The sequence below is a fragment of the Varroa destructor genome, unplaced genomic scaffold (assembly GCF_002443255.2).
Source record: "Varroa destructor unplaced genomic scaffold, Vdes_3.0 BEIS01000003.1, whole genome shotgun sequence".
Taxonomy (NCBI): Eukaryota; Metazoa; Arthropoda; class Arachnida; order Mesostigmata; family Varroidae; genus Varroa; species Varroa destructor.
Window position 1 is genome coordinate 30340924 of NW_019211456.1, and position 10061 is coordinate 30350984.

Below are 10061 nucleotides of genomic sequence, written 5' to 3' on the forward strand. Positions count from 1 at the left end.
TGTCCTACTCCCATTTTGTTCTCTAGCTTGTCCAAGAATATAGCAAAAACTCTGGTGCTAGAAATAATTTCTTAGTCTAATTTCGAACTAATTGTGAGGCAATAATGCAAACTGGATCACATGATTAATGTTATTTTTCTAGCCGAGATGATAAGGTGATAATCGATTGCAATGCGTCTGAAATCGAGCTTATGACTGGCAGGGCAAAAGCTTGAATTTACTCTGAAAACTTTAAATGATATACGACTTTTCGAAAGCGTTTAGGTGATTGCGAAAAAAATACAAAAGCATGCGCTAGATGGACGTGCACGACACGGACAAAGGGAGGTAAAACGTTATCGGTTTATGATAACCATGCCGATTATTTTGACAAGACACCCTTTTTCCATTTAAAAAAAAAGCTGCTACTCCTCGAACCTTGAAAAAGATAAGAATGAAAATCAAATATTGTAAAACGATGTTTAAATTTAATTTGCCCTCCATTAAACCCGTATTTGAGCCAGTATTTTCTTTCTCTATTTTTCTAGAATTATTCCAAATTTTTTCCGAAATTTTGAAATTTAGAAATTTTAAAAGAATTTTATGGAAATAAAGCTGGGGATTGAAACTATAGCGCCACTAACTGCTGGGAACATCTCACAGCGCCATATGGTACCCAACGTTATTGTACGAATATATCATTTATCAATGATCATTGTCTGAACTTCGCATCCTGTTGCATTCGCAAGTTATTCAGAACGTAATGCATACCTAAAGGAAATTAAGCAAGCATTAATGGTTTCGGAGATATATGTGAATGCTTTATTTTTTATTAATTTTTGATTGTATAATCGAGCAGTGTGACGCGTATTTAAAAATAATTAAAAAGACAAAGAAAAATATTTTGGAGCATAAGAAATTCCTGAATGAGTGTTTCTCTTTTAATCAAAATTTAGTGTAACCTGAAAATGTGTTCTGATTATTTTTCGTCCGGACAAACATAAATCACGTTTGAAGCCTTCAAACCTTTTCAGTTTTATTATAGCACGGACATATGAGAAATCATATGCGATGTCCATATGCTATAAGTGAACTATGTTAAATTGAAAATAAGTTTGATGCACAAAAAAATAGTGGGTAAACAGATTTGGAAGAACTTTTTAAACTCAGAACAGAAGTTTAGTAACTTCCAACGATAATTCCTCCAGAAGGTTACAGAACCCTAAAGAAGCCTCGTTCCTGGGTAAAAATCTTTGTATAATTGTTTGGGCCGAACTTAGAGTCTGGTGGACGAAACCGCTCGATTGCGAACCACCGCTCACTCTGCACCATATTACGAACCACACATTTACACTGAAGTAAAACATAATAGATCCGACTTTATGGGCTCTAAAGTATTATCGAGGAAGTTATCAGGACAAGCTTAGCTAAACACCCTATTTGGATCTTGGGCACACATAAAAATATCTTCGCTGGATGGCACTTGATAGCATTTTACTAAAACTAAGAAATTGCAGTAAGTATGATACAACCCGCTTGCTTCCCATTCATTATAATATAAACAATAAACGATGATTATTAACATTTCATCTGCCCGCACACTATTGTAAAGCGGAATAAATATGCAAATATGCCATAATTAGGAGATATGTAGAAGCTAATGGAATGGCAATATAATAAAGTCATGCAAGTTATTTCTTTCCGTCATCAACAAACAGCAAGGAAGTTTATCCTGTCTTTAGGGTAACGTAGTGTTTGTTTACAAAACTTGGAATGTTTGTGCACTAAGCTTAAAACATGTGGAGTGGTCCGTGTTTGAAATCTGGCGAAGGTGAACGCGTTTTGCCAGCCCTTTGAAGCAGTGCTTAACGGCGATACTTTAAAACATTTATTTATGATGCCTTGTCATAGCGTTCGTGATACAGGGCTGTTTACTTTTTGTCACTCACAAAATATCACGATTTCTATAAAGTAACTAAAGATAATAGACGCAGTTTATCAGCGCTATGCCAACGATCTAATTTATAGCTATTCATAAAGATTAGAGCCGCATAAACTACCGTATGAAGAATATCGTACACTGGTGGCACCACACCTTTACTTGATTTTCGGATAGCAGTAAAGAAAGATCGTAGATTAAATTGTTAACCAGTTTGTCCACATTGGGTAGATCTATATTGATCGAGTCGCTCTTTCATAGGGCGTGACGTGAATGAAGCGGTTTTTTTTACATCAATTAAGACGGATCTGCGTAGCGGGCATTTAAAGCAACCCAAGAGCGCCGAACTTTTTATATTAATTAACCACAATTTTGCTATCCTTCGTCTAGCGTTTATCGATTTAATTTGTCTACGATAGACATGTAGATAGAGCGCGTCCAGATTCATTGTCTAAATTGTTTACGAGACAGTAATCCGGTTTTGTTAATTCAACATGGAGAACATTTGTGGAGTATTGAATGCGTTTAGCACACGCAGCATAGGAGTTCTATCTGTTTTGTTAGGTGCAAACTTCCTGCCATTGTTTTGCAAGCTTATAATCGACCAGCACCAATACCATCGCCAAAGGTCCACTCTGCCTATTTATGCCATGGTTAGATCATAGTGGAGAGTATAATCATGATCACTTAAGTCTTTCACTGGGAATTATATCAGAGACTGACGAACGTGCGTGTAGGCCCTACTCGTCCAGCTGTCCAGTTGTCTGCCGTAATGGCAACCCAACGGCAACAAATTATCGCTCGATAATTCGCTACTGTTGGGCTCGTTGTTGGGAAGTTCGATAAAGGATCTTTTTCTTTTCACTTTCTTTTTTCAAAGCATTTTCATAGCTATACTCCTCCATTGCATACGACTACTGGGTGAAACCTAGACTTTCTAATAGAGAATGTATGAAGCTGTCCAACAGGCCAGCTAATTCACATGAGCTAACATTGAAAAGCTTTTATTAGTCGATCGTAAATCTGTTGCTGTTTCATATTTAATAGAGAATCTTTTCCTGTAACACTGCTTTAAGATTGGATGTACTTTGGCCCTGTTGTTGCGTGTGCCTCTGTTTTACATAAAAACCATTGATTTCGTCGAAAAGTATTTTTGAATCGCTCTCAAAATTCATTAGGGCAATTAACACTGTAGTCTGCAACTGATTTGGAGTTTGTTGGGTAATCAGTGTGTGTCTGACTCTGCTCTGTGTATCTACTTCATTAAATTGCGTATTATCGGCGATTGCAATTCTTTATAAATTTTTCTATTGCAAGTCTTTCACCCTTCGACGTTGTAGGGATCAATTTAAATCAAATTAAGAGCCGCAATATTCAATCAAAGCGCGGATTTTATTACGAAAAATATTAGAGAAAATGCCAGGATCCTACGGGCCACAGTTACCGCGACCGTCCAAAACAATCATTATAATGGTGAAAGAAAATCGTATTCGGCAAAACCTCCTCTATAATGTGGCCTAAAAATTACGAAAGTTTACCAGTGCTTATCTTTAAGATGGACGCTTTTTTGACGATGCATTTGACGTACTTGTTTTTAGGTAAAGTACATTACATTTTTAGAACAAGATGCGTTAATGAATAAAACATTTTAACGTAATCGCAAGAGATAGAACAAATAATCACTGTCATTGTGGGGTCTATATTTTGGCCTGAAATAATAGTTTACCCTTTTTTCAGCTCAAACGCTGCTGCCGTTGGTTTGTGCGCGTATTCAATAGCTAAGTAATTATTTTGCACCACTTCGGTAGACTTCTTGGCCCGCGTTTCCATTACGTAGAATTCATTCACAGCCACACTTTGTGCATTATTTATGCGTTCAGAATTTTCATTGACTGGATAATAAATGAATTTATGTAGTAGTCCCCAATGCGATGTATTAGTAAGTGCCTTAAAGGGGTGCGACTATCATTGCCGTATAATACATGCTGAACTTATAATACTAGGGATCCAGCAGCGAGTTCTTCTTATTTAAAGCAACTGACAATCGCTTAACCTAACTTATTCAAACGATTTTTCTATTCATGCCCGTATTATACGTTTACCATTATTTAATTTATAGGGAGGCTTTGAGGTAAATCGTAGTCAATACAGCATCGAACAGCGACGAACTAGATCAGAAAAATCACTCAATTTCCGCAAGAATTTTGCACGAACGCCACAAACGCTATAACAAATATTCAATACGCGTACCTCATCGCGTGCTACAGTGTTCACTGTTAGACACTTATGTTTATATGCGTGTCTGTACATAGCTATGTATAAGGCTTTGGCCTAATAATTAGCGATTTGATGCTAGTAGAGGGTTATCAAGTGTTACTAGAGCATATTGTTGTCTTTAAAGTCATCCCAGTTGTTGTCATTGTCAATTACAATCGTCGAGACCCAATAACCCAGCGGTGGTGATTTCTTTAGTCGTTGCTTTTAACGACTCCTGTCGTTGGTAAACTCTCTCCCTCTATCGGCTAGCTCTAGCCCCATCATCATTTAATGCTCGTTGTTCGTTTTGGTTCCGTTGGTAAACATTCGCTGAACTTCATTAGTCATTTCGACGTGCGCTGCCTTTTTCAGATGACTGAAGCTCTCCACTCATCTGATCCTCGCACTGATGCCGCTCTCGACGTGGCTGCTATAGCAGCGGGAGGCGAACAAAGTGCGTCACAGTCGCCCGCCGATGCCCGGTGTCGGCAACGCAACGATAAAGACGACCGCGACATCCCCTTTCGGAATGGATGTTAATGAACCCGTGCAGTTTGAAGGTATCCGAGCAGATACAGCGGGAACGTTTGGACAAAACGACATAACTGCATCGGTCCTTTCATATCAATGTATCAATTTTATAATGAAAGTGTTGGCTGACGAGAAACTGGCAAAACAGGCCTTTGATTTCGTCCGTAGTTTTTAGTCACAACAACGACTCCACCGACGAACAACAAGAACAGCAGCAAGATCTTGCAGTGAACGGTGGCGATGCGCTCTGATATCCGTTTGTGCGTGCGTCTAAAGCTTTTCGTATCGGCCTCAGACTGTACATGAACGCAGCTAGCGTCATGTGTGCAATGTTTTTACTTGGTAATAATACTCTTCGGCGCCGCAGTCGTTTGCGAGAGATGTGAGAATGCTATACGCGACCAAAAAAACGAACAGATTGCGAGATACACGGAGAGAGTGTAGGGCTAACGGTGATCTTCTATGGCGTCGTTTTGTGTGTCGTAGTCCTGTAAAAACCGCACACGGAGACGCGCCCGACGGCCCAGACATCCAGCGGCGTTTGGCATTGTAAATAGCAATACTCCTTATAAGAAGGGCGTCAAAAATAAAAAACAAAAAGGTCAATTTCATCTGACAGGCGACATACTACGTAAGGGCTACCTAATGCTCGTAACTCTCTGCCCTTTCTATATATATATATATATATATAAAATTTCTATGGAGGAGTGTATGTGTGTGCGTGTGTGTGTGTGTGTGTGTGTGTGTGTGCGTGTGTGTGTGTGTGTGTGTGTGTGTGTGTGTGTGTTTGTGAGAGTGAATGTGTTCAGATCCGCGAGTACTGTTCAGGTCAATGTGTACACGCATATATGCGATCGTGGATCGATCGGTATTCAGATAGGTCAAAGGTAACGAAAAAGAGAGCTAGTGGCAGATAACGGAGAAAATCGCCGATCTCCGTACGACACATACATAAGTTCCCAATTAAACTATTTATTACACACGGACGTACTAACCAATCAAGATGCTATCTTGTATAATTACCGCTAGTAGATATCTATGATTCGTCTATCGGTGTAAGTTTTAGGGATCAAAAAATTTAATCTAAACTGTAAATACTGCCCGATTGCGTTACGGCGATCCTTAAAAACTCTGACAGTCAAAATGCGAGAGAAGTTTCAAGACGAGAAATCAGCCAAATGGGCATCTGGCTGTCGTAATTTGTGTGTCGTTGACGGCGCTGATCGGCGCCGGCTTCTGCGGCAAGTGTGCAAGCCGCAAAACGCACAACGTAAAGCAGCAGCGGCATGAGTATATCGTGGTACAAATACGATTCATAGCTTTTCACAGTTGCGCGTAGCGTCAGCATTCAATGGTATGGCACACCTCAACAAAAAATAAACATTGTTTCAGGTACAATATCGAACTGTGTCAGTTCAGCATTCCACATTTGACAGCATAGGGAAATAGCAGTACATTATACATATATATATGTGCATTGACAAGATGCGACATAAGATGTACACATGTCAGACAGCCCAAGCAGTCAGCTGGCAAATGAAAGCTTGAAAATTGTACGAAGCTAGAGCTTGTTTATGAGCCTTCGCTAGGATAACTCATGTTTTAATAATGAATAACAATGTTTTGTAGTTAGTTTTTGTTAATTAAATGAAATAATTGGAAGGAACGACCGAATCTGCATGATGTCTGGGTAAACTGAATGGCGCTAAACGATACTAAACCTCAACAGTGTCATGCATATTAGTAAATCCTTTGTCAAGCATCTATACATATGCTTTGGGTGCATATTTATAGACAAAGGACTTGATAAAGATGTACAACTTTATAGGTATTATTTACATTTCACTGCGCTCACCAACGCCAGGAACAGAAGCTGTTTGCAGTCGTGTTCTAAAGGAACTTACTAAATTACAAGGATGTTTGCTCTCTTCTCCAACAACAAAGGTATATTTGCATAGCATATACTGCTTAACTAAGACTAGCAGACTGGGTTTTCCTTGACTGGCAAGTTTATTAAATAACCTGAAATAAATTTATTAAATAAATATTGAAGCTGCCGCAATTCTAGCTCCAGCTTCCAGGTGTCAGTGAATTTTTATTTGCACACCGAATTTTAAAGGAAAATGTCGAATGCTCATTCGTTGACGATTTTTTTCTAAGTAGACCTGATCTGTGTGAAGTGTTTCGCTAATTTCGAAAATTGGTTCTCGAAGGATGTCATTAAAACTCGACTACGCGATAGCTAAATAATTGCTATCTATAATAGAGAAATTTTCTATGATAGGCACAACTGTGTAATCGTTTTTCGAACGAGTTCAAGCATAACAAAAGGAGGCGGCAGAAATGGTAAAAAGCCAGTAACTCGGCTTTCTCACAAAAAAATAGGAAAATGATCTCTCACTAAATTTTTCGGAAGTGAACGAAAAATTTCGGGAACACTAGGCACAGATGCAAGGCAGACTCAGTTTTCGCAAAATGCTTTTTGGTCATATATGATTTTTTTTTCCTTTCATCGCTGTTGTGCATCTACAATTAAGCCTCACATAGCTGTTGCCGCTAGGCGCCATCGAAATAAGGAGAAATATCTGATTTGTTGCAAGTATTCTCTGTGCTCCGGGTAAGTTTGGTACAAAAACTAAAAATGTTAGAGATAAGAGCTTAAAAATATGGGTATATAGGGTACACATGTACAAAGTCTAGGGAAAGAATAATGGGAAAATGGTTTTAAGAGAGAAATAAACCTTTTCGTTTTTGTTCTTTCGTGATCACCTAATAAATGTTAATAAATAAGAGCATTTGAGGGAACATGGTTTTTTAATCGAAATTTAGATTATTGGCATTGTTGCGCTATTTGAAGCCTGAGGCGACGATTTTAGCGTAAGAGGTTTTCCATTTCATTGATTTTCCATTCATCCAGGTATTCTGACAATACGCATAGCATGCTATATATATAATTCCCGTAACTAATTTTTAGTCTGTTAAAAGCAGTACAACATCAACATTTCAAGTGGTTGAATACGATAAAAGAAATCAATTTAACATAACCCGGCACGATAGGCATGTTCAGCTTTTGAATGAACAAAATACGTCGGGCCGTTTACAGTGTTCCCACATGACGCAATCGAAGCCAAAATATCGGGCAAAGAGTCTATGACCGTCATGGTATCGTAGATCAACATTGGACTTTTAGCATCAGTTGAGATACACATGGTCCTGCATTCGTATGGCAATACAACGAGCCTATTCGTACAAGGACGAATTCATCAGGCTTTCAACTATCTGTACAAATAGCGTTATTCGGCAAAATTCGTCAAACTCGGCAAATAGAGTAACGAATATCAATAGAGGCGACAAAAGCTCGTGACGCTTCGTTGCTCTCATCGCCATCACACTTCACACTACAATAGCAACAGCTGACAGATGATTAGCTATTTATTTACTTCGTATATATAAAGTAATAATAGCAACCTAACCATTTTAATACAGCCGTCGAGCCCATTAGCTACCAAGCCATCACTACGACGCGAATAAATCTAGCTCTACGGCAGCTTCAATGGCGTCACCGTTGACGCAAAGTCGAGTTACTTTACGGGTGAAGAAGCGTGGTGACTAGATAACTGATACTTTTAGCTTAGGTTGTTTGCGCGACTAGGATCATCGGCCCGTATAAACAAGAATGTTGACGGAGAGTCCCGCTTCTTTAGCTGAACTGAATAAATGATTTTTGGATAAATTCGGACAACTTTACTCAAAAAGAACGCGACAGCCGCCAGCAGCAACCGCAATAATGCAGCGCCACCTGTAAAAAAGGCAAAGTGTGGGTAAACACAGCCCACGGTCCACAGCACCTGCATGATTTGCTTAGCTCTGTCATAACAAAAAAAATGGTCAGCTACAGCTGGTGCTGCTATATAGCAGTAGCGGCGATGGCAGAAAGCTGCGGTCGGTGCATTTGGTGATCGTCGTCAGGCTGCTGCTGGTGCGGCCGCTAGCGGCGCTGGTTCATCAGACAATTTGTAAAATCTATAAATTGGCATTATTTTGAAAATTCACACAACACTTCAAAAAAGAAGTGGATCTGTCATAAAAAAAATAAAAAGGTTTACGGTAAGCTGTATTTTGGAATCGATAAATCGCGTAATCTTAGACAATCGCTAGATTGTCCGATTGTTATATTATTTCGTGGTGACTGTGAACGGGAAACGGACTTGAATACGCAAAGCCGCTGAATGGTCTTCTATTGCTTTTTTTTTCATGATATTACATGATGCCTACTGAGATGCTTCAGCGTCGATTTCTTCATCTGTTTATATACAGGGAGGGGCACTCAAATTCAGACAGCCTTTGTTGAACTGTTTGTCAGAGCAGGCATTCCTTCATCCGTTATTTTTGACGCTAGACGAAGCCAGTTCTTTCTAGAACAAAACTATTTTTCATAATGACGAAAAATATCGCGTCGTTTTCACAATTTAGGCGAAGATCAGCAATGTATGCAACACGGGAAAAACTCCTACCAAAATTAAAGACCTGAAATTGATCGTTTACGTTATTGCCACTTTTTATGCAACACCCTAAGGAAGCAAAAAAGATTTTCATAAGGTAAACTTGAAGACTCGCAATAGAATTTAGATTTAAAAGGCTCGAGAGTTAATTAAAATGATTCAAAAAGCAGTCTTTGATACGCACTGATCTTTTACATAAAAATTAAAAACTGTTTTGAAGAGCTGATCATTTTTCAATATAATCACCACTCGCGGCGATCACATCTTCCATTTGGGACTTACACCTCTCGCTAGTCATTTCGAAATAATTCTTCGTTATAGTAGCAAGCGTGTATCATGCAAGAGGTGTGAATCCGCTAAAATGACGCAAAAATATGCACCATACAAAAAATTTCAGCGGAAGTAAATTTTGGATATCTGTCCAAAAGTCCCGAAAGAGCAAGAGCTCAGAAAGTCCTAAAGGTGTAAAAAGATACAGAAGCTCCAAAAAGAATAACTGTTTGAGTTTGCCTCGACAACGCAACTAGGAACTGATATTTCCCTATCGAAACTGGCTATCAGCTTATATATAAAACAAAATCGTAAATATCTAAAGTGGGCCATTTTCGAGCTCTTTAAATATAATAATTCTATTAAGGACTCTCTTATGGACATTTCATTTGGATTTTTCAGATGTTCACTAAAGTAGCAAAAATATAAACTGTCGAGTTCGTCTTTGTGGAAATTCGTTCAGTACGCAGATATCGAACAATGGTTCATTTTCGTTTGAATTGTAAAAAAAAAAAGCACATTATTTATAACAAATGATCTTTTTCTAATTAAACGACGATTTTCGGTAGCGACTTGATAACCTT

At 38.7% G+C, this 10061-nt stretch overlaps 1 long non-coding RNA gene across 2 annotated transcripts in view; it reads left to right on the top strand.

Annotated features, from left to right (window-relative positions):
- Positions 1-10061, top strand: part of LOC147756800 (uncharacterized) — a 38021-nt gene that overhangs the window by 9502 nt on the left and 18458 nt on the right. The window contains exon 2 of one of the 2 annotated variants that reach the window (XR_015324672.1): positions 4547-6649. This is a non-coding gene — a long non-coding RNA (uncharacterized LOC147756800). Of the gene's footprint in view, positions 1-4546; positions 6830-10061 lie in introns of those variants that run through there. The other variant, XR_015324671.1, reaches the window with a different exon arrangement.